Source organism: Triticum urartu, unplaced genomic scaffold, assembly GCF_056163025.1.
Source record: "Triticum urartu cultivar PI428250 unplaced genomic scaffold, HENAU_Tu73 scaffold2, whole genome shotgun sequence".
NCBI lineage: Eukaryota > Viridiplantae > Streptophyta > Magnoliopsida > Poales > Poaceae > Triticum > Triticum urartu.
This window is the reverse complement of record NW_028260368.1, coordinates 9,365,985-9,390,607: the sequence shown is the minus strand read 5'-3', so window position 1 is coordinate 9,390,607 and position 24,623 is coordinate 9,365,985. Positions and strand designations below refer to the sequence as shown.

Genomic DNA, 24,623 nt, shown 5'->3' with positions numbered 1-24,623 from the left:
ACTTGAGTAAAGCTGAGGGTACGAAAGATTTGGTTGAAGCGAAGCTCGCTCTCAGACGAGCTAGGATACGAATCGAGGCTGTCAATTGGATTCCCCCATCCAATTGAAGACAATCCAGTGGTTTATAGTTGATACAAAGAAAAAGGGAAGAGGGGTAGAAAAAGTTATTAGATAGCGAAGCGAAGTAAGTCCAATGCTATCTAGTAATTTTTCTACCTACTTACCTACTATTGGATTTGAACCAATGACTCCCGCCGTATGAAAGCAATACTCTAACCACTGAGTTAAGTAGGCAATTTATCACCACAAAGGAAGACCCATTACTTCGATCGATTATATATTGAATCCCTTTTCTAAGCAATACCGCTCTGTTATTGGTCTGTTATATACTAAATACTAAACTAAATACTAAACAGATACAGATCAAAGGGGTATCCTCTGGCATTAGAAAATATTCATCTTGACAAGAAATTATCTATATGTTAAGATATCTCTGATAAGGGCTATAGCTCAGTTCGGTAGAGCAACTCGTTTACACGTGCGCCAATGCTTTTCAAAGGAGCTTATTATGCAATGAACATAATCGATCTTATTGCAAAATCAATGTCTTACTTCATAGATTCGAGAGAATAGGAGAACAGTAGCCTGACAAACAGTCGGTTCAGTCCGATTCAGGTGCCAATTCAGGTGCCTAATCAAATAGAACCCTTATGGATTTGCTAGTTGATAAGGTAAATATCCAGCCCACTAAATGCTAGGCGTAATGAGGATAAGGGCCTCCAAAAAACTTCTTTTCGTTCTATGAACTTTAAGGTGTATGAAGTCTCATAGTTAACTCTTGCAGTGGAACGATAGAGACTCCATTTCACTTAGGTTGATTTAATTTAGACCGGAGGCAGACCTAAGTCAAGGTAATCCTCCTTTGAAACACTTTGGTATTGCTCCTAGATAGATCCTAATACAAAAAATCAATCAGAGCACAGGGAGCCATCTCATTATCTTTCCGTAAAGAAAAACTATGGTGGACTAACTGATCTTTAAATCAGTTTATGAAAGAGCCCAATGCAAAAAAATGCATGTTGGGTCTTTGAAACAGTTCAAATCATTTCGATAATAATCCGTTTGATCTGTTTTACCGAGAAGGTCTACGGTTCGAATCCGTATAGCCCTAATATGCCCTTTTTTAGATTTTAGGATCTCTATCCTATGTTTTCTTTAGTTTAGTATAGTTTTCATTTTCTCATTAGTATTTGTTTATAGACTGGATAGGCGCCTGCGACATAGAATAGAGATAAAAGCATTACCAAAGGCTCATTCATCGAAAATCAAAATCATACAGACAGGAAAAGAAAAACGAATTTCTATCAAATCAATAGAAGAAAGGATCCTTTCCCTGATTTGAATCCCGTCCTCCTTCAAATAGGATATCTCTAGACTTCCCTATAATAACTGCAATGATTTTATCCATTTTGCGAATTCCTACTTTGTTTTAAGTATATTTATTACTTTGTTTATAGATACATTATGTAAATTGATCAACTTTAAATAGAAAAAATAAAGTAAAGAGTAAATAAGAAAACAGAATATTCTGTCTCATAGTTCTGAAATAGAGTTCTTTATTTTTATTTTATAGTATTACTTCTCATTAATTATACTGCATAGATTAGTCCTACTATCTTAATTAGGTTCTAATTTAGTAGTATTCTCATTTTTATTTAATAGTCTCTTATTATTTTATTATTAAATATTAAATAAAGGATAGAGCTATTCTTTTTTCTAGAGATTCTAGAGAAAGCGAGACAAAGTGAAACGAGAAAGTTTTCTTTATATAAGAATTAGATCTACATACACCATATCTAAATAGAATGGAAATCCAAAAGAAAGGGAGTTGGGATTCCATTGGATGAATCTTTAAAGAAGATGCAGCACAGAGGAAACAAAGGCTAAACTTAAACTAAGCGCTTTTGTTTGAACAAAAAAGATTCTTGTTTCACCGAGGAAAAGAGAGAAGTTCTGGATAAATTGACAATGCTGAATTGAATTGACTAATTTAAGTTCCGCCTATTCCACATTAATGGGAGTACATTATGTTTCTGCTTCACGAATATGATATTTTTTGGACATTTCTAATAATAGCAAGCCTTATTCCTATTTTGGCATTTTCGATTTCAGGACTTTTAGCCCCGGTTAGTGAAGGACCAGAGAAGCTTTCTAGTTATGAATCGGGTATAGAACCCATGGGAGGGGCTTGGGTACAATTCCGAATACGCTATTATATGTTTGCGCTCGTTTTTGTTGTTTTTGATGTGGAAACCGTCTTTCTATACCCTTGGGCAATGAGTTTCGACGTATTGGGTGTATCCGTTTTTATCGAAGCTTTGATTTTCGTGCTTATCTTAGTTGTTGGTTTAGTTTATGCATGGCGAAAAGGAGCCTTGGAATGGTCTTAACTGAATATTTAGACAAAAAAAAAGAAGGAAAAGATTCTATTGAGACAGTTATGAATTTGATTGAGTTTCCCTTACTTGACCAAACAAGTTCCAATTCTGTTATTTCAACTACACCAAATGATCTTTCGAATTGGTCAAGACTCTCCAGTTTATGGCCCCTTCTATACGGTACCAGTTGTTGTTTCATTGAATTTGCTTCATTAATAGGCTCACGATTCGACTTTGATCGTTATGGATTGGTACCAAGATCAAGTCCTAGGCAAGCAGACCTAATTTTAACAGCCGGTACGGTAACAATGAAAATGGCTCCCTCTTTAGTGAGATTATACGAGCAAATGCCTGAACCAAAATACGTCATTGCTATGGGAGCCTGTACTATTACAGGGGGAATGTTCAGTACGGATTCCTATAGTACTGTTCGGGGAGTTGATAAGTTAATTCCTGTGGATGTCTACTTGCCGGGCTGCCCACCTAAACCGGAGGCAGTTATAGATGCCCTAACAAAACTTCGTAAGAAGATATCGCGAGAAATAGTTGAGGATCAAACTCTATCTCAAAATAAAAATAGATGTTTTACTACCAGTCACAAGCTTTATGTTAGGCGCAGTACTCATACAGGAACTTATGAGCAAGAATTGCTCTATCAATCACCATCTACATTAGATATATCTTCTGAAACTTTTTTCAAATCCAAAAGTTCAGTACCTTCCTACAAATTAGTGAATTAGGAGAGGGGCTCTTTTGTGTAGAAAAATAAAAAGCAGGGCAATCTTTCAAACTTGCATCCGAAATGTGAAATATTTATACAAAGAGGGAGAGATGAAGACAATGCAGCAGGGTTGGTTATCTAATTGGCTAGTCAAACATGAGGTGGTTCATAGATCTTTGGGCTTTGATCACCGAGGAATAGAGACTTTACAAATAAAAGCAGGGGATTGGGATTCCATTGCTGTCATTTTATATGTATATGGTTACAATTATTTACGCTCCCAATGTGCTTATGATGTAGCACCCGGTGGATCTTTAGCTAGCGTGTATCATCTTACGAGAATACAATATGGTATAGATAATCCAGAAGAAGTCTGCATAAAAGTCTTTGCCCAAAAGGATAATCCTAGAATTCCGTCTGTCTTCTGGATTTGGAGAAGTGCCGATTTTCAAGAACGCGAATCTTATGATATGGTGGGAATCTCTTATGATAATCATCCGCGCCTTAAACGTATCCTAATGCCTGAAAGTTGGATAGGCTGGCCCTTACGTAAGGATTATATAACCCCCAATTTTTATGAAATACAAGATGCTCATTGAATGATAAGAAATTCATGCTCACTTATACAACACAACTCCAGATTTTATTCAAGTCAAGGAATATTTTTAGGTTCTTTTCCTAGATGAAACGGAATACCTATTTATAATTAATTCCTAATTATACAAAAGCATTCCAGATAGACTGAGCAAAAAAAGGGTTTCATTTGGATTCCCCTATTTTGAAAATCGCATATTAATTTCCTTCATATGAACAGAAAAATAGGATGACTCAAAGAAGTTCTCTACCAGGAACTTTGTACCGCGCACATTACTTAGCACAACTAGGAAAATAAGATAAGATAAAGATAAGCAAGACTAAAAAAATATTCGTCGGAATAGCGGAATACAAAATTAAGAAACGCAAAAAAATAAAGGGGAATCTCACCCCCTTCTTTATCATAAAGAAAAGATATATTTTAAAACTTCTTTAAAAAGAAAAAGAAGTGCCTCTATATTTATATTATAGATTTATCCACTTAGATGAATAAATATTATTAATGAATATGTATCACAATCCATCTCGAGGTATTTGGATCAATACCTATTCGGTGGATCTTTTTTTTTTTTTTCTCTGCCAGGAACCAGATTTGAACTGGTGACACGAGGATTTTCAGTCCTCTGCTCTACCAACTGAGCTATCCTGACCTTTTCTTGTGCATCATCCTAGTAGAGTATTTGTATCTATGTCAATTAAAAGGACTAAAAATTAATTAAAGTATTTCAAATTTTAAATTTGAAAATGGGGGGGGTAGTCCTATGCATTGTGCATGGTTTACTTAAATAAAACTTAAAAATAGAGTGAATAACCAAGATTTCTTGCCGATACTCTAATAAAAAAGAAATCTATTCAATGAATAGGATAAGATCCATTGAGTTCTCTTCGCATTCCTTTGTGAAAGAGTAGAATGAGAAAGCTAATGAATCTTAAACCCATTGCATTGATAAAAAGAAAAAAAAGTGCATTGATAAAAAGAAAAAAAAAAAGAGGATAAATAATAATAATATAGTATAGTTAGGGAATAAAAGAGGATTTGGGGATAGAGGGACTTGAACCCTCACAACTTATAAAGTCGACGGATTTTCCTTTTACTAGAAATTTCATTGTTGTCAGTATTGACATGTAGAATGGGACTCTCTCTTTGTCCTCGTCCGATTAATCCACTTTTTTAAAGATCTCGAAAACTTTGAATTTTAATTGAAGAATTTGATTATTCAATATTCGATTGGAGTGGATTCACAATAATGAAAAAAAAAAATTATGATATGAGTTTTTTATTTCATAATCATTATCATTTCTAATTTCATTTTTAAAAAAGATAAAGAACCTATATTATAATTAGAATATAATATGAGTTCTGTGATTAATCGTTTGCTATGTCAGTATCTATACGTGTTTATTAAATGTATAAGGTATAAAACCCCTCTTTCTCTAATTTAGAACTAGAAGGAATTCCACTAACAACACAACGTAATTAACTCGATTCGTTAGAACAGCTTCCATTGAGTCTCTGCACCTATCCTTTTCCTTTGTATTCTAGTTCGAGAACCCCTTGTTTTCTCAAAACACGGATTTGGCTCAGGATTGCCCTTTTTTAATTCCAGGGTTTCTCTGAATTTGGAAGTTACCACTTAGCAGGTTTCCATACCAAGGCTCAATACAATCAAGTCCGTAGCGTCTACCGATTTCGCCATATCCCCATTTCCCTCTTCTTTGAGACCAGGATTCCTTGTGTAATTTCATCCATCTCTTAGTTTTTTTTTTGAATCATTGAGTTCATCACTCAACGTAGTCTAGCAGTTCAGTTCGACTCTATTTGAGAGACCTCGCTTGCTTATTGCAATTCAGAATTGAATTGATTCTATCCTTGATGTATTTGCAATTCAATCCGAATCAATATATCCAAAAGTTTTTATCTCCCCCACCTCCCGTCTTACTTTTTTATAGTATTCAAAATTATACTATAACGCTTGATATTTATTCTTTTTTTCTAATCAGAATTAGCAATTTTATTTACTCTGACTCTATGTTCCCCTTAGTGAAATATTAATCCTCAAATTATTAACAAATAATAAAGTCTATAATGATCGAATGAAAATACCAATAAATTCTATAATTTTATTTTTTAATATCCTATAGTTAAGCATATCAAGCTAACTTTATCTTTAAGAAGTTTTAGTATTTTTTTATTTTTATAAGTATAACTTCAAATTTAGAACTAGTTAATAGCTAAGATTAATAACTAATATCTGAGATTTTACGGATTTCCTATACTATACCTATTTCTATTTGTTACACTATTTCCGTTATGTAAGCCCACTTAGCTCAGAGGTTAGAGCATCGCATTTGTAATGCGAGGGTCATCGGTTCAAATCCGATAGTCGGCTTTTTTTTCTCTATCGATGTTCTACGAACAAGAATCTCTTTTTTTCCGAATTAAATGGAGAATCCAGGATCTTTTATGTTTTTTACCTTACAATTTTGCTAGATACAAAACAATAAAATAAATAATATATATACAAAAAAAAAAGATTTTGATGAAATTCCATTTTTTGGGGTACTTTAGTTGATTTTACTCTGTTTATCCTGTAGTTTAATTCAGTTTTAATTTCGATGTATTCTGTAATGTAAATACAATGAAATTAATTGTGTAAAATGAAATTTCAATAAAATAAAAAAAGGAGTCTTCATGTCCCGTTATCGAGGACCTCGTTTAAAAAAAATACGCCGTCTGGGAGCTTTACCAGGACTCACTAGAAAAACACCTAAATCCGGAAGTAATCTTAAAAAAAAATTCAATTCTGGGAAAAAGGAGCAATATCGTATTCGTCTTCAAGAAAAACAGAAATTGCGTTTTCATTATGGTCTGACAGAACGACAATTACTTAGATATGTACATATCGCTGGAAAAGCAAAAAGGTCAACAGGCCAGGTTTTACTACAATTACTTGAAATGCGTTTGGATAATATCCTTTTTCGATTGGGTATGGCTTCAACCATTCCTGGGGCCCGCCAATTAGTCAACCATAGACATATTTTAGTTAATGGTCGTATAGTCAATATACCAAGTTTTCGTTGCAAACCCCGAGATATTATTACTACGAAAGATAACCAAAGATCAAAAGGTCTGGTTCAAAATTATATTGCTTCATCGGACCCGGGGAAATTGCCAAAGCATTTGGCGATTGACACGTTGGAATATAAAGGACTAGTAAATAAAATCCTAGATAGGAAGTGGGTCGGTCTCAAAATAAATGAGTTGTTAGTTGTAGAATATTACTCTCGTCAGACTTGAACTTAACGAAAAAAGGAAAGGTTCATAGAATTTTCTTCCCCTTCCCCTTTCCCCGAACTAAATCGCCCTAAGACCATTACCATTAATTTGTATTTTCCCATCAACTAGCTAAAATTGATTAACCCTAGGATTAGGATCCTTTTTTCTTTTTTCCTCTATGTGTATTTTACATACCACAGTAATTTGCTATAGAGAATTTCTAATTTCTATTAAATCAAAATAAGATAATATAAGATATTATATTATTGCTGGAAAAAATTGTTATTTGATTTGATACATTGTGATCCTTAACGTTGATGAATTAAGAAAAACGGAAAGAGAGGGATTCGAACCCTCGGTAAACAAAAGTCTACATAGCAGTTCCAATGCTACGCCTTGAACCGCTCGGCCATCTCTCCTACATAACTTATTATGGAAAATAAACTGAGTGAATAGCGAGTTTTCTTATTCCTGCAGTACAGGTACAACCGCAACCACTCGGGGGTTCCATAGTTCTATTGGAAAAATTCCTTTTGATCTAAGTGGAAGGATACAGGATTTTTTACTAGAAATTGCGCTCGCTATAAAATAAAAGTTTTAATTTGGGTTTTCCCGCAACTAAAGAAAAAGAAAATGGAAGAATTCTTCTTATTGCATAATAAAATAAAGAAACCTTAGAATTCCGTTTGCATAAGATACGCTACACCATACTATCGAAATCAAAAATAGGGTATGAGACAATTAATAACTTTGAAAACACGAAATAGTTGATAACATAAGTTGTTGTTCAGAAATAGGAAAGTGGAATGAAATCCAGTCTTAGTCAAATATTTCATATCTCTTCGTGTCCAAGCAGAAGGAAAAGGATACAATTTGAGCTGAGCGGAAAATCCATATCTCTCTTATCCATTTAAAGCATATGGATTTAGAGTAGAGCATATGGATCAATCTATTTATAATTATAAGAATCGAATGTGTTTGTTTTTATGTTATTTTGTGAAGGAATGAAAACAATTCTATATAGAATGGGTTGGGAATTATGCCTAGATCCCGTGGAAATGGAAATTTCATTGATAAGACCTCCTCAATTGTAGCCAATATTTTATTGCGAATAATTCCGACAACCTCAGGAGAAAAAAAGGCATTTACTTATTATAGAGATGGTGCGATTTGACTCTTTTTTTTGCTTTTTTTTAGCCCTACCTATACCTCAGTCTTACGAAAAAGAGAGGGGGGTTGGCATAGAGAGAACCAAATTTGTAAAGCAAACAAACCCACGCTTCGGGAAGGTGAGGCGAACTAACAATTCCTTCCGTCGTGTATCCTCGATTGATGCGGCTTCAGATACTTCAATTGTAGATTTGAGTATTGAGCGAAAGGTTACACCTACAGGATATGGTATGGTATGGATTACAGGCCAATCCTACTCTATTAGTATCCGTAGGCAGCATAGGGGAGAAAAGCACTACACCTAGAAATAGGAATCAACAAGAGAAAAACTTTGTTAGAAATTACCCCTTTCCTGATCGGTATCAGGGCTGGGAAGAATGGTTGGGATAACAAACAACCATCAGGTTTGTACTTTGGATACCCCTATAACCATCAAAGATCGTTGAAGTAGCTAATTCCTCTAAATAGGAGGCGTTGAGAACAAAGAAATTATTGGAGCTATCGTTTTCCTCTAGCATTAATAGAATTCATTGGTGTTAAGAAAAACCTCTTGTGGGAAGGTTGGCTAGAGATTTCTTGGAAAAATACCAGCCCCTTTCGGTTCATAATGAGACGGGACTAATTCTATTTTGATTCTATAGATTATTTCGCTTAGTACTATTATGTACAGAAGGGAGGAGCCGTATGAGATGAAAACCTCATGTACGGTTTTGGAACGGAGATTTTTTGAATAGAATGAACGACCGTAACGGATGTTGGCTCAATCCGAAGGAAATTATGCGGAAGCTTTGCAAAATTATTATGAAGCTACGCGACTAGAAATCGATCCCTATGATCGAAGTTATATACTCTATAACATAGGCCTTATACACACAAGCAATGGAGAGCATACAAAGGCTTTGGAATATTATTTCCGGGCACTAGAACGAAACCCCTTCTTACCGCAAGCTTTTAATAATATGGCCGTGATCTGTCATTACGTGCGACTATCTCCACTATAGAAAGAAAAAAAAAAAAGAGAGGATCAAATTTTCTAGTAAATACTAGAAAAAAAGGGCTTTCTACATAGGGATCGTAAAAACAACGATTTTTCCCTATCAGCTGTAGGAAGGAAGGACACTTCACGAGAATCAAAAAACGAAGAAAGTATGGCCTATACTACTACTCTATGGATAAAGTTTCTCAAATTGATAGAGAAAGCACCGTAAAGATCAATTAGTGAGCGACTGGGTCGATACAACTAAAAAAAACTGCTTACTTATCCCATGATATGGGGCAAAATTTAGGAATCCGCTTATGTAATAGAGCCGATCCACTAAGGGATTAAGCAGCGGTGTAGTATCAGATCCCAAAGATAGTAAGTTCTTTTTTCTTTCTTATGGAAAAAAGTCTTTTTCAAGGATTCTATAGAGATTTCATATATGAAACCGGGATAGTTACCTCTCAGAAAATTTGAACGAAGGCTCATATATCTATCTATGCTTCATTCTTCTGAAGGTGGGAAAAAAGATCAAACTGATTATTGATAAAAATTAGGGTTTGAAACTTAGGTAATTAATTTCTTCTGCTTAACCCAAGAACAAATTGGATCGATTTTTGATAAATCGAATTCAGTTAAGATAGGGGAAATTCAGATAGCAATTTCTGAGCCGTATGAGGTAGGAAACTCTCAAGTACGGTTCTAAGGGAAGGAACTTCCTATTCCGACCGAGGAGAACAGGCCATTCTACAGGGTGATTCGGAAATTGCGGAAGCTTGGTTTGATCAAGCTGCTGAATATTGGAAACAAGCTATAGCGCTTACTCCGGGAAATTATATTGAAGCACAGAACTGGTTGAAGATTACGAAGCGCTTTGAATTTGAATAAGACCATGCTCCTTCTTTTTCATAAAATGGGTGGTTTGGTTGTTGATCCATTAATCAAATAAATTAGGTCGTAAGATCGAATCAAGAATTTCATTATATCCATTTCTTATACCTTCTATTTTATATGATATTTCATAAGAATAAACCATAGGGATAGGGTCTAGAATAGAAGTAATAAAGTGAATAAAAAGAGGGGGCAATCTAAATATTGCTAATATATTAGGACCATCTTATTAATAATTCTAATGAGTTATCTTGGAATTTAGAATCAAATAAAAAACCCTATATTATGCTCAAGGAAAGTAGATATAGATAGGAGCTTATGCCCTCAAAAAAAATACACTAGTTTCTTAAATTAAAAATAAAAAAGATTTTTTTCTTACGTCGAGAAATATTTGTTTTTCAAGATAAACAATGTCCGTTAGGCACCTAATCTTTATGTCATAATAGACCCGAACACTTGCCTCGGATTGACTTCAATATATAATTGCTCCAGTGAATAACTAAAAAAAAAATAGAAGGATGGTAGATAGTAAAGAAAAGAACTAATCACAATATCTATCTTTCAAAATCTATCTTTCAAAATCTATCTTTCAAAATATATATCTTTCAAAGATTCACTAAAAAGACAGTTGGCGGGTCTCTTTGTATGTCTTGTCCGGAAAGAGGAGGACTTAATGATTATTCGTTCGCCGGAACCAGAAGTAAAAATTGTTGTGGATAGGGATCCTGTAAAAACATCTTTTGAGGAATGGGCCAGACCCGGCCATTTCTCAAGAACACTAGCTAAGGGCCCTGATACTACCACTTGGATCTGGAACCTACATGCTGATGCTCACGATTTCGATAGTCATACTGGTGATTTGGAGGAGATTTCTCGAAAAGTCTTTAGTGCTCATTTCGGGCAACTTTCCATTATCTTTCTTTGGTTGAGTGGCATGTACTTTCATGGCGCCCGTTTTTCCAATTATGAAGCATGGCTAAGTGATCCTACTCACATTGGACCCAGTGCTCAGGTAGTTTGGCCTATAGTAGGGCAAGAAATATTGAATGGTGATGTAGGCGGGGGTTTCCGAGGAATCCAAATAACCTCTGGTTTTTTTCAGCTTTGGCGAGCATCTGGAATAACTAGTGAATTACAACTCTATTGTACTGCAATTGGTGCATTGATTTTTGCAGCGTTAATGCTTTTTGCTGGTTGGTTCCATTATCACAAAGCCGCTCCCAAATTGGCCTGGTTCCAAGATGTAGAATCCATGTTGAATCACCACTTAGCGGGATTATTAGGACTTGGGTCTCTTTCTTGGGCGGGGCACCAAATTCATGTATCTTTACCAATTAACCAATTTCTTGACGCTGGGGTGGATCCTAAAGAGATACCACTTCCTCATGAATTTATCTTGAATCGGGACCTTTTGGCTCAACTTTATCCTAGTTTTGCCGAAGGAGCAACCCCTTTTTTCACTTTAAATTGGTCCAAATACGCAGAATTTCTGACTTTTCGCGGAGGACTAGATCCAGTAACCGGTGGTCTCTGGCTGACCGATATTGCGCACCATCATTTAGCTATTGCTATTCTTTTCCTAATCGCAGGTCATATGTATAGGACCAATTGGGGTATTGGCCATGGACTTAAAGATATTTTGGAGGCTCACAAGGGCCCATTTACAGGACAAGGCCATAAGGGTCTTTATGAAATCTTAACAACGTCATGGCATGCTCAATTATCTCTTAACCTAGCTATGCTAGGCTCTACAACCATTGTTGTAGCTCATCATATGTATTCTATGCCTCCCTATCCATACCTAGCTACTGACTATGGTACACAACTTTCCTTGTTCACACACCACATGTGGATTGGCGGATTTCTAATAGTCGGTGCTGCTGCACATGCAGCAATTTTTATGGTAAGAGACTATGATCCAACTACTCGATACAACGATCTATTAGATCGCGTCCTTAGACACCGCGATGCAATCATATCCCACCTTAACTGGGTATGTATATTTCTAGGTTTTCACAGTTTTGGCTTGTACATTCATAATGATACCATGAGTGCTTTAGGCCGTCCACAAGATATGTTTTCGGATACTGCCATACAATTACAACCTATCTTTGCTCAATGGGTACAAAATATCCATGCTACTGCGCCTGGCGTAACAGCTCCTGGTGCAACAACAAGTACTAGCTTAACGTGGGGAGGCGGCGAGTTAGTAGCAGTAGGTGGCAAAGTGGCTTTGTTACCTATTCCATTAGGAACCGCAGATTTTTTAGTCCATCACATTCATGCATTTACCATACATGTGACTGTATTAATACTTTTGAAAGGTGTTTTATTTGCTCGGAGTTCCCGTTTGATACCCGATAAAGCAAATCTAGGTTTTCGCTTTCCTTGCGATGGGCCTGGCCGAGGGGGAACATGTCAAGTATCCGCCTGGGATCATGTTTTCTTAGGTTTATTCTGGATGTACAATGCAATTTCGGTAGTCATTTTCCATTTCAGTTGGAAAATGCAGTCGGATGTTTGGGGTACTATAAGTGATCAAGGGGTGGTAACTCATATTACAGGGGGAAACTTTGCACAGAGTTCCATTACGATTAATGGGTGGCTTCGAGATTTCTTGTGGGCACAGGCATCGCAAGTCATTCAGTCTTATGGTTCTTCATTATCTGCATATGGTCTTTTTTTCTTAGGTGCTCATTTTGTCTGGGCCTTCAGTTTAATGTTTTTATTCAGCGGCCGTGGTTATTGGCAAGAACTCATTGAATCTATCGTTTGGGCTCATAACAAATTAAAAGTTGCTCCTGCTACTCAGCCTAGAGCCTTGAGCATTATACAAGGACGCGCTGTAGGAGTAACCCATTACCTTCTGGGTGGAATTGCCACGACATGGGCATTCTTCTTAGCGAGAATTATTGCAGTAGGATAGTGGCTAGGAGGATTTGAAAGGCATTATGGAATTAAGATTTCCCAGGTTTAGCCAAGGCTTAGCTCAGGACCCCACTACTCGTCGTATTTGGTTTGGTATTGCTACCGCACATGATTTCGAAAGTCATGATGATATTACTGAAGAACGTCTTTATCAGAACATTTTTGCTTCTCACTTTGGGCAATTAGCAATAATCTTTCTATGGACGTCCGGAAATCTGTTTCATGTAGCTTGGCAAGGAAATTTTGAATCATGGATACAGGATCCTTTACACGTAAGACCTATTGCTCATGCGATTTGGGATCCTCATTTTGGTCAACCCGCTGTGGAAGCCTTTACTCGAGGAGGTGCTGCTGGTCCAGTGAATATTGCTTATTCTGGAGTTTATCAGTGGTGGTATACAATAGGATTACGCACCAATGAGGATCTTTATACTGGAGCTCTTTTTCTATTATTTCTTTCTACGCTGTCCTTAATAGCGGGTTGGTTACATCTACAACCCAAATGGAAACCAAGCCTTTCGTGGTTCAAAAACGCGGAATCTCGTCTCAATCATCATTTGTCAGGACTTTTCGGGGTAAGTTCTTTGGCTTGGACAGGACATTTAGTTCATGTTGCTATTCCCGCATCCAGGGGGGAGTACGTTCGATGGAATAATTTCTTAGATGTATTACCCTATCCCCAGGGGTTGGGACCCCTTTTGACGGGTCAATGGAATCTTTATGCCCAAAACCCTGATTCGAGTAATCATTTATTTGGTACCGCTCAAGGAGCGGGAACTGCCATTCTAACTCTTCTTGGGGGATTCCATCCACAAACACAAAGTTTGTGGCTGACCGATATGGCTCACCATCATTTAGCTATTGCATTTATTTTTCTCATTGCCGGTCACATGTATCGAACTAACTTCGGAATTGGGCACAGTATTAAAGATCTTTTAGAAGCGCATACTCCTCCGGGGGGTCGATTAGGGCGTGGGCATAAGGGCCTTTATGACACAATCAACAATTCGATTCATTTTCAGTTAGGTCTTGCTCTAGCTTCTTTAGGGGTTATTACTTCCTTAGTAGCTCAACATATGTACTCTTTACCTCCTTATGCATTCATAGCACAAGACTTTACTACTCAAGCTGCTTTATATACTCATCACCAATATATTGCAGGGTTCATCATGACAGGGGCTTTTGCTCATGGAGCTATTTTTTTCATTAGGGATTACAATCCGGAACAGAATGAGGATAATGTATTGGCAAGAATGTTAGACCATAAAGAAGCTATCATATCTCATTTAAGTTGGGCTAGCCTCTTTCTAGGATTCCATACCTTGGGCCTTTATGTTCATAACGACGTCATGCTTGCTTTTGGTACTCCAGAAAAGCAAATCTTGATCGAACCTATATTTGCCCAATGGATACAATCTGCTCATGGCAAGACGACATATGGGTTCGATATACTCTTATCTTCAACGAATGGCCCCGCTTTCAATGCGGGTCGAAGCCTATGGTTGCCCGGATGGTTGAATGCTGTTAATGAGAATAGTAATTCGCTTTTCTTAACAATAGGACCTGGGGATTTCTTGGTTCATCATGCTATTGCTCTAGGTTTGCATACAACTACATTGATTTTAGTAAAGGGCGCTTTAGATGCACGCGGTTCCAAATTAATGCCAGATAAAAAGGATTTTGGATATAGTTTTCCTTGTGACGGCCCAGGGCGCGGCGGTACTTGTGATATTTCTGCTTGGGACGCATTTTATTTGGCAGTTTTCTGGATGTTAAATACCATTGGGTGGGTTACTTTTTATTGGCATTGGAAACATATCACATTATGGCAGGGCAACGTTTCACAATTTAATGAATCCTCCACTTATTTGATGGGATGGTTAAGAGATTACCTATGGTTAAACTCTTCACAACTTATCAATGGATATAATCCTTTTGGGATGAATAGTTTATCGGTATGGGCGTGGATGTTCTTATTTGGACATCTTGTTTGGGCTACTGGATTTATGTTCTTAATTTCCTGGCGGGGGTATTGGCAGGAATTAATTGAGACTTTAGCATGGGCTCATGAACGCACACCTTTAGCTAATTTAATTCGCTGGAGAGATAAGCCCGTGGCTCTTTCCATTGTGCAAGCAAGATTGGTTGGATTAGCTCACTTTTCCGTGGGTTATATATTCACTTATGCAGCTTTCTTGATTGCCTCAACATCAGGCAAGTTTGGTTAATTTAGTTTGTTTTTTTGTACTGTATCAGCACCTAGTTCATTACTCTTGATAGAGAGGGAGGATCTGCCTTTTTAGATTTCTTTTTCTATTTATTTTTCCATCTAGGATTAGAACCGTATACTTGGTAATAATAGCAACGACACATTATGGCAAAAAAAAGTTTGATTCAGAGGGAGAAGAAGCGGCAGAAATTAGAACAGAAATATCATTTGATTCGTCAATCTTTAAAAAAAAAGATAAGAAGCAAAGTTTCTCCCTTGAGTTTGAGTGAAAAAACGAAAATGCGAGAAAAATTGCAATCCCTACCGCGTAATAGTGCACCTACACGCCTTCATCGACGTTGTTTTTTGACCGGAAGACCTAGAGCTAACTATCGACATTTTGGGCTATCCGGACACGTACTTCGAGAAATGGTTTATGAATGTTTGTTACCGGGTGCAACAAGATCCAGTTGGTAAGGATAAAATACCCTTTCGTATTTGTATGGATTTCTGGAATTGATAATCATAGAGGAGCCCTCTTTACCATTCTGTATAAATGGACTATTCTATTTGTATAGATATTGGTAGAGGGGCGTATCCAACCCTCTTTTATCCACTAGTTACCCCTCTTTAGTTTAAGAGTATAGAGCAGTTTGGTAGCTCATAAGGCTCATAACCTTGGGGTTGCGGGTTCGATTCCCACTACCGCCTCCATACTCCTTCTTTATGATATATGCATGATATAATATATACATCATGCATTTGTATCTGGATTTTTTGATTTCCTAAAAGAGTTTTGGTCTAACAGTTTTTTCTCGGAAGAAGCAAAAAAATAAAAGAAAGAATAAAATATGAAAGAAAAGCGTCCATTGTCTAATGGATAGGACAGAGGTCTTCTAAACCTTTGGTATAGGTTCAAATCCTATTGGACGCAATCTTATTTCTATCTATTCTTTAAATAACTATACTAAACTAAAAACAAAGAAAACTTTTTTGCATGATTCAAATGAAAAAGCTTTCTCAACGATTCCTATTCTACTAACAAGAGTAGACATGCAAAATTTATTTGTTACTGAAGAGAAAACCGTTCCAGCTGTTCCTGAATAGCTTCCTTCAAAAGGATTTCCGCTTGCTCGGTGAATGTCTTGCTAGAAGATATAATTTCTTGGAATTGAGGTTTAGTATCTTTTAGATGTTTACGTAACTCATCCAGAAATTTATTTACCTGTTCAATTTCTAACGAATCAAGATATCCTCTTGTTCCGGTATAAATAGTAGCTATCTGCTCTTCCACTGGGAGAGGATTTGCCTGGGATTGTTTAAGCAATTCCCTTAATCGTCGACCCCTTGCCAATTGATTCTGACTTGTTTTATCGAGAGCAGAGGCGAATTGTGCAAAGGCTTGTAACTCTGCGAATTGCGCTAGTTCCAATTTTGATTTGCCAGCTACTTGTTTCATGGCTTTAATTTGAGCCGCGGATCCTACTCTGGAAACAGAAATACCCACATTAATAGCGGGTCGAATTCCGGCATTGAATAGATCCGCAGATAAGAATATTTGTCCATCTGTAATGGAGATTACATTAGTAGGAATATAGGCGGAAACGTCTCCAGATTGAGTCTCAACTATTGGTAAAGCGGTCATACTTCCTTCGCCTAAAAGAGAATTTAATTTAGCGGCTCTTTCTAAAAGGCGTGAATGCAAATAAAAAACATCCCCTGGATAAGCCTCACGTCCGGGAGGTCTTCTTAATAGAAGGGACATTTGGCGATAAGCTTGTGCCTGTTTGGAGAGATCATCATAAATTATTAAAGTATGCCGTTCGCGGTACATAAAATACTCAGCCAGGGCTGCTCCCGTATAAGGAGCGAGGTATTGTAATGTAGCAGGTGAATCCGCCATTTCAGCTACTACAATAGTGTATTCCATGGCCCCCTCCTCATGGAAAGTAGTTACTACTTGAGCTACGGAGGATGCTCTTTGACCGATAGCTACATAAACACATATTACACCTTGCCCTTTTTGATTGAGAATTGTATCTGTGGCTACTGCTGTTTTGCCAGTCTGTCTGTCCCCAATAATTAACTCTCGCTGACCGCGCCCTATAGGGATCATCGAATCGATAGCAATAAGCCCTGTTTGAAGAGGTTCGTATACGGAACGCCTGGAAATTATACTTGGAGCAGGAGATTCAATTAAGCGAGATTCGGAAGCTATAATTTCGCCTTTCCCATCAATAGGTTTAGCCAGAGCATTTACAACACGACCCAAGTAAGCCTCACTCACGGGTATCTGAGCAATTCTTCCTGTTGCTTTTACAAAACTTCCCTCTTGTATCATCAACCCATCGCCCATTAATACAATCCCAACATTTTTGGATTCCAAATTCAGAGCAATACCCCTAGTACCTTCTGCAAATTCGACTAATTCACCTGACATTATTTCACCAAGACCTATAATACGAGCAATCCCATCCCCCACTTGAACTACGCGACCTATATTCTCAATCCCTACTTTCCTATTATATTGTTCAATACGTTCGCGGAGAATTTTATGAATTTCGTCGACTCGAAGGGTTGCCATTAGTGTTTCTTGACTCTTTTTTCGGAAGCAAGGGGAAAAATAATGCCTAAATTCTAAACGAAAGTAGAAGTTCAAGGCCTAATTAATTTAATTATTTCTTCCATTCCAGGGACCCGAGAATGCCAATATTAGCACGAATCGTACGGAAATGTAACTCGGTATTCAAACAACTATTCAGAGTTCCTAGAGCTCCTTGTACGGCCTGTTGGAAAACCCGCTGTCGGACCTGATTCATTGCCCTTTGTTTTTCAAAATAAAGGGTTTCGTTTTTAGACTTTTCCAATTGTTCCAAACTAATAGAAGTAGCATTAATCAAATTTGCTTTTTCTCGTTCTATCTCAGAGTATCCATTCATTCGATACTCATCCGCTTCTAGTTCGACTTTCTGTAATCGAATCCGAGCTTTTTCGAGTTGCTCAATGGTCCCTCTACGCAATTCTTCTGAATTTCGAATAGTACTCAAGATCCTCTGTTTTCGATTATCTAATAAATCTTTTAATGAAAGTAGATTATTTTGTAAGTTTACAACTTTTATGATCTCTTCCCGAACCAAACATGAATCTTTCGATTCATTTGGCTCTCACGCTCCTTTTTTTTTTTCTATAGCTATTTCCATATCTTTTTTTTAAGTAATGAGCCTATCCTCTATCTTCTTTTTTATGTTTATATTTCAATATACCGAAACCTATATAAGACTAGATAAATATTAAGAGGACTCTTCCGCCTAGATAAAAATATATCATGGTCAGCAAAGTTGTTTCTTTATTTTTATTTGCCCTCTAGTTAATAATTTCAATTTCATTAAGAAAAACTAACTAAATAAATGGAAAATGAAAATTAATAGAATTCTTTTTTATTTTTTTTTTCTTCAAATCCAAAAAATTTCTCTTTTTTATACATAGGTCGTCGATTCGGCATTGGTTAAAAAAGGGCAGGGTGCCCCCTTTTTTTTCTAGTAAATAGTTCAAACCATTTTATCGATATGAGTGTTCTATATCAGATAAATTTTACATTAGCTATTTCCCGTTTAAATTGGTACTAATACTAATATAGTTGTAGAAAGAGTACCTCTTTTTGCCTGGACTTCAAGCAGTTTAGCTTTAACCGTGTTAATGGTCTCACATTCTTGGTTTATAGAGAATCAAAGTTGATTTACCAATGAGTCGCGAAATGCTATGGTTCTTCCATATGATTTCTGAATTTATTCAGAAGTAATTCGTCGAGATCGTGCACCCTTTTCTTATTTATCCGAAAAATACTAAAAAATATTATAAAGTGCAGCCGGATAGATCCAATCTATTCTTGAAATAGACAACTCGCACACACTCCCTTTCCAAAAAAAATCAAAACACCAACCACTACAGTTAGATTTATTAGATTTGTTGCTAAAATATCGGTATTAAGCCCGAAACTGCCAGCGGATGGCCAGTGAGCTAAAAAAACGAAAGAATGGGTTACATTTTTCATATGCTCTCCTCTTATAGATAGGACGAACAAAGAACAAAGTTTTTCGATCACTTACTTCGCTCGCCCTTTTTTGATCGGTTTTTTTAATGCAAATAGATTCAATCTAGTAATTTCTTTTAGATTAAGTCTTACGTCTTGTTTGACCGGTGAAAGACTTCCTTTGTTGAAATGTTCTGTTCCCAAAATTCCTAAAATAAAAGGAAAAAACTTTCCACTTTCCTAAACTAAGGACGGGAAATAAGAAGGTGAGCATATCTTCTAAATTAATAATACTCAACTCAGCCCTTCCTAGAATGGGGTATTATCTGTCCCGATAAATAGATAATTCCAGGAGTAATAAATAGGAGTAAATTAAATAAAGTATTGATATAATTGGAATTGTGGAAGCAAATACCAATTTACTAAAAAAAGAAAAAAGTATCTAATCGAAATCGAAAGAATTTTTTTTTTAAGATTAAACAAAAGGGTTCGCAAATAAAAGCGCTAGTGCCACAACTAGTCCATAAATTGTTAAAGCTTCCATAAAAGCTAGACTAAGCAATAAAGTACCTCGTATTTTACCTTCTGCTTCTGGCTGTCTCGCAATACCTTCTACAGCTTGTCCTGCAGCAGTACCTTGACCAACTCCAGGTCCAATAGAAGCAAGCCCTACGGCCAATCCAGCAGCAATAACAGAAGCAGCAGCAATTAGTGGATTCATGGTGAGTAGTTCCTCGTGTCAAAAAAAAGAAATGGTTAAGGATACAATCAACCAATAAATTCTTACTTCTAAGCTCTATTGGGGAGAAGTAAAGTAACTAAAAAGTACAAATTGAAATCAAATTGAAATGATAATGTGAATTGTCCGAACTACATAGAAGGGAATTCCATATCCATATATCGGATTAGATAATGAATCTAACCTAGGAATATATAATATAATATCCTATATATATACATTTGTTTCTTCTATTTTGTTTGCATATTTTCTCATTTTCTATTGAATCGGATTCTAAAATCATTGCTTAAAGTGGAAACCTGCATAAAAGAGGACTCCACTTATAGACATTAAGGATATTATAGTATAGATCTAGCCTGACTCCACCCTCCTTAATGCATATATACTTTGAAAATTCCATAATATAGTCTATTCTATTCTCTCTCCTACAACTCTAGGCTATATATTCATACGCATTTCTAACTATTTTTTTGCAACCAAGCAGATTATCTGGAACCATGCATGAATTGAGCTAAGCTGCAAAAAAAAAAAATACTATTTCCAAAAAGAGTCAATTCAATGATGACCCTCCATGGATTCACCTATATAGGCTGCGGCTAATGTTGCAAAAATAAGAGCTTGAATACCGCTTGTAAATAATCCAAGAAACATGACCGGTATAGGGATTACTAAGGGGACTAAAGAAACAAGAACAACAACGACTAATTCATCCGCCAATATATTCCCGAAAAGTCGAAAGCTAAGCGATAATGGTTTTGTGAAATCTTCTAGGATGTTAATTGGTAAAAGGATTGGAGTTGGTTTAATATATTTCTCGAAATAGCTCAATCCTTTTTTGCTAAGACCAGCATAAAAATATGCCGCTGACGTGAGTAAAGCTAAAGCAACAGTAGTATTTATATCATTCGTGGGCGCTGCTAATTCCCCATGGGGTAACTCTATAATTTTCCAAGGTAAAAGAGCACCCGACCAATTCGAAACAAAAATAAAAAGGAACATAGTTCCAATAAAGGGAACCCAGGGACCATATTCTTCTCCAATCTGAGTTTTGCTCAAGTCTCGAATAAACTCAAGGACATATTCAAAAAAATTCTGACCGTCGGTCGGGATGGTTTGTGGATTCCGAACAGCTATGACAACTGAACCTAGCAAGATAGTAATTACGACCCAAGAAGTGATGAGTACTTGGGCATGAATTTGGAAACCTCCTATTTGCCAATAGAAGTGTTGGCCTACTTCTACACCCGATATATCGTATAACCCCTTGAGTGTTTTAATGGAACAAGGTATAATATTCATATTGTCCTCTGATAAAAATTGAACTTCAAAAAAGGAATTCTTTTGATTCAACCATCTCTTTCTCAACTCAGCAACTTGAAGTATTAATCTTATATTTAGGATACCAAGAAAGCACATCAGATCATAATATATATCAATACCCTCTAATATATATCAATATTCCCCTTCTTTTTTCTATGCAAAAAAAATTCTATGCAAAAAAAAAGATATAGTAAAGTAAGTGATTCCATAAATTTACGCAGTTGCCCAAGAATTCACTATATATTCTTAATCAACGATTTCTTATATAGAGAGAACGGCCCTCACAAATTGAAAATACTAATTTGTTAAGAATCAATCGAATTGAAGTCATAGTGTCATCGTTGGCTGGAATCGATATATTCGCGAGATCCGGGTCACAATTTGTATCGACTAAAGAAATAGTAGGAATCCCCAAAATGGCACATTCCCGAAGAGCTATATACTCTTTTTGCTGATCAAGGACGATCACAATGTCTGGCAATCTCGTCATATATTTGATCCCGCCGAGATACCTTTGCAAAGTAGATAATTTTCTCTTCAAGATTGCCACATCTCTTTTTGGGAGATGGTGGAATTTTCCCATTTTTTCTTCTGCTCTTAAGTCTCTAAATTGAGAAAGTCTAGTTTTCGTAATCGACCAATTCGTTAACATACCACTGAACCACTTTTTATTAACATAATGACAACGAGCCCTTATTGCAGCTGATGCTACTAAATCTGTTGCTCTTTTTTTGGTACCAACAATTAAGAAACTTTTTCCCTGACTTGCTGCATCAAAAACTAAATCACAAGCTTCTGATAAAAAACGAGCCGTTCTAGCGAGATTTATAATATGAGTACCTTTACGCTTTGCCGAAATGTAAGGGGCCATTTTAGGATTCCATTTCTTAATACCATGACCAAAATGAACTCCTGCTTCTATCATCTCTTTCAAATTAATGTTCCAATATCTTCTTGTCATTTTTTCCACACTTCCTTTTTTTTAATCCTACCATTCCATTACGGAATTTAGTTCTTTTTGAAGATTAAGAAAGATCCGAAATAGCTTGAAATAAATAATAATTGTTCCGAGAGAACCTTGTACTAAGATAAGAGTTGGCCATTGATACATGGTATAAACATAACCACCTTAATGAATTAACTGACTTGTTTTACTTATTAAAATAAAAATCTTAAAAATCTAAAATTTGACCTGTTAGTGTTCTAAGTTCAAAAGTCTAGTAAAGTAAAAAATATTTTTATGGGGGTTCTTATGTCTCATAAAAATTGTTTGTTACGTCAGAATCTGAAGAAACTAATTCTGTATGGAGAAACAAAAAATCTCTCATTTCCGACGCGAATAGATTTTTTTTTTTTATTTCGAAATAAAGGTTCTTGTCTTGTGGGGAACGATGCACAAATTTTTGGAATCCGGTACCAACAGGTATAATCCCCCCCAGAACTACGTTTTCTTTCAAGCCTTTCAACCAATCAATGCGACCTCGTAGGGCAGCTTTTGCTAAAACTCGAGCAGTTTCTTGAAAACTTGCTTCAGATATGAAACTTTGGGTATTCAGGGAAGCCCTTGTTATTCCCAATAAGATTGCCCGATAATAGATCGATTCATCCAAAGCTCGTCCTGCTCGTTCCGCTCGCAATAGTCCGATTAATTCCCCAGGCGAAAAAACATTAGACATTCCATCTTCGGAAACCCGCACTTTTGATGTTACTTGGCGTATAATAATCTCTATATGTCTATTATGGATCTGTACCCCTTGGGATCGATAAACCTTTTGGATTTTATTAACCAAAGAGATACGACTTTGGGCTATGGTTAGCTCAGCTCCAATCAAGAATCCCCAAGGGACCCCAAGAATTCTTGGTATACGCTCATTCCAATCCTCAATTCTCCTTTCGAGATTCGGGGATAATGAATCAATTGAACGCGCTTCAAAGATTTGTTCCACTTTTGGAAGACCTTGCGTTATGTCACTAGATCTCGATTTTTCATATATAAACGTAACTAACCTATCTCCCTTGTAAAGGATTTCTCCATAATGACCATTAACAGTTGCTCCTGTAGTGGCCAAATAAGGTTTAGCTGCTCTTATAACAAAGGAATTCATATTTACAATGAAAATTTGACCGGATTTTTTTATGTGCGATTTAAATAGACATACATTTTCACAAATAAATTGTCCAAGGTGAATTATTGCCAATGTCTCTTCCCAAGAATCATGATGGACAAAGTGACAATTCAAAAGGAATGGATCCAACATTATGTTACTATCGAAATTAGAAATCCTTTTATTTTCATCTATTAAAGAGTATTTAAGTTCTTGAAGTACTTGGAAGGTTTGTTTTAAATTGTCAACGAACAAATATTTTTTTAACAGGATTTTATTATGCGTTAGTAAATAGTAAGATGAAGAAAAATGCGATATACTAGCTACAATAGCGCCTAAGGGCCCAAAAATTTCTCGAATAGGAATTCTAGGATTCCATTCTTTTATCGCATTGGGATGTTTTGAATTCTTGAATAAACCAATTCGAGAACAGTTGGATGCCGACAAAATCATCAAAGAGTGGTATTCTTTATTTCGATTCAACAAAGTGCCAATAGCTTCTGGATGTTGGCTAAGTGATTCAATCTTCGCCTTGGAATAAAAAGAATTGATATTGGCGCGATCTAACCTATTATGGGGAATCGGTCCTGCACTTGTCCTACCATACCTTTTTCGTGTATACGAAATAGTGGACTTGACTAACTCAATTCTTAGGAAATCGCGAATAAGATCATTTGCTCTTACCTCAACAAGGGAAGCACCAGCCTTTTCTTTTTCTTCTTGTTCCCAATTCACTACTAAGCAAGTTCTAACAAATTGACTATTTGTGTGATAAATTCTTTGAGTTAACTTGCTATTTTCATGAGAAATAAAATTGACAAGTCGAATTTGGAGATTATTTTCTTCTTGCAAGAGATCCTGCGGGAAAAGTGTTGCTAAATTTCTTCCTTCGTCCATTTCATATGCCACTGTAGGGCGAACGGAAACAAAATACTTTTCCTTGCTCTTGAGAATTTTTTTCCGTTGAACATAGACCCAATTTTTCCTTTTTTTTGATTCCTTAGAATCTTTTTTTTGTCTTTCTGGCGGTATCAAACAGCCACCTAATATCTTATCCGCCTCTTCAGGAAAATGAATATCTCCGGAAAATATTTTGAGTTCCGTATGGCTTTTTTTTCTCTTCACTCGGACCAGTCCGCCTAGTCGACTTCTTGTATTTTTTGTGAGTTGTGTATTCACTCCAATAATACTATTGTCAAGTATCTTTAGGGATGAAGATCTC

General features: G+C 36.3%; 4 non-coding genes across 4 annotated transcripts; 2 read left to right on the top strand and 2 right to left on the bottom strand.

Annotated features, from left to right (window-relative positions):
• Window positions 1-4,330: 4,330 nt before the first annotated feature.
• On the bottom strand, window positions 4,331-4,403 carry TRNAF-GAA (transfer RNA phenylalanine (anticodon GAA)). Its single transcript has one exon. It is a non-coding gene; the product is annotated as a tRNA-Phe (tRNA).
• A 1,667-nt stretch (window positions 4,404-6,070) lies between these two features.
• TRNAT-UGU (transfer RNA threonine (anticodon UGU)) lies at window positions 6,071-6,143 on the top strand. The gene has a single exon. It is a non-coding gene; the product is annotated as a tRNA-Thr (tRNA).
• A 1,219-nt stretch (window positions 6,144-7,362) lies between these two features.
• On the bottom strand, window positions 7,363-7,449 carry TRNAS-GGA (transfer RNA serine (anticodon GGA)). The gene has a single exon. It is a non-coding gene; the product is annotated as a tRNA-Ser (tRNA).
• Window positions 7,450-16,069: 8,620 nt separating this feature from the next.
• Window positions 16,070-16,141, top strand: TRNAR-UCU (transfer RNA arginine (anticodon UCU)). The gene has a single exon. It is a non-coding gene; the product is annotated as a tRNA-Arg (tRNA).
• Window positions 16,142-24,623: the final 8,482 nt, after the last annotated feature.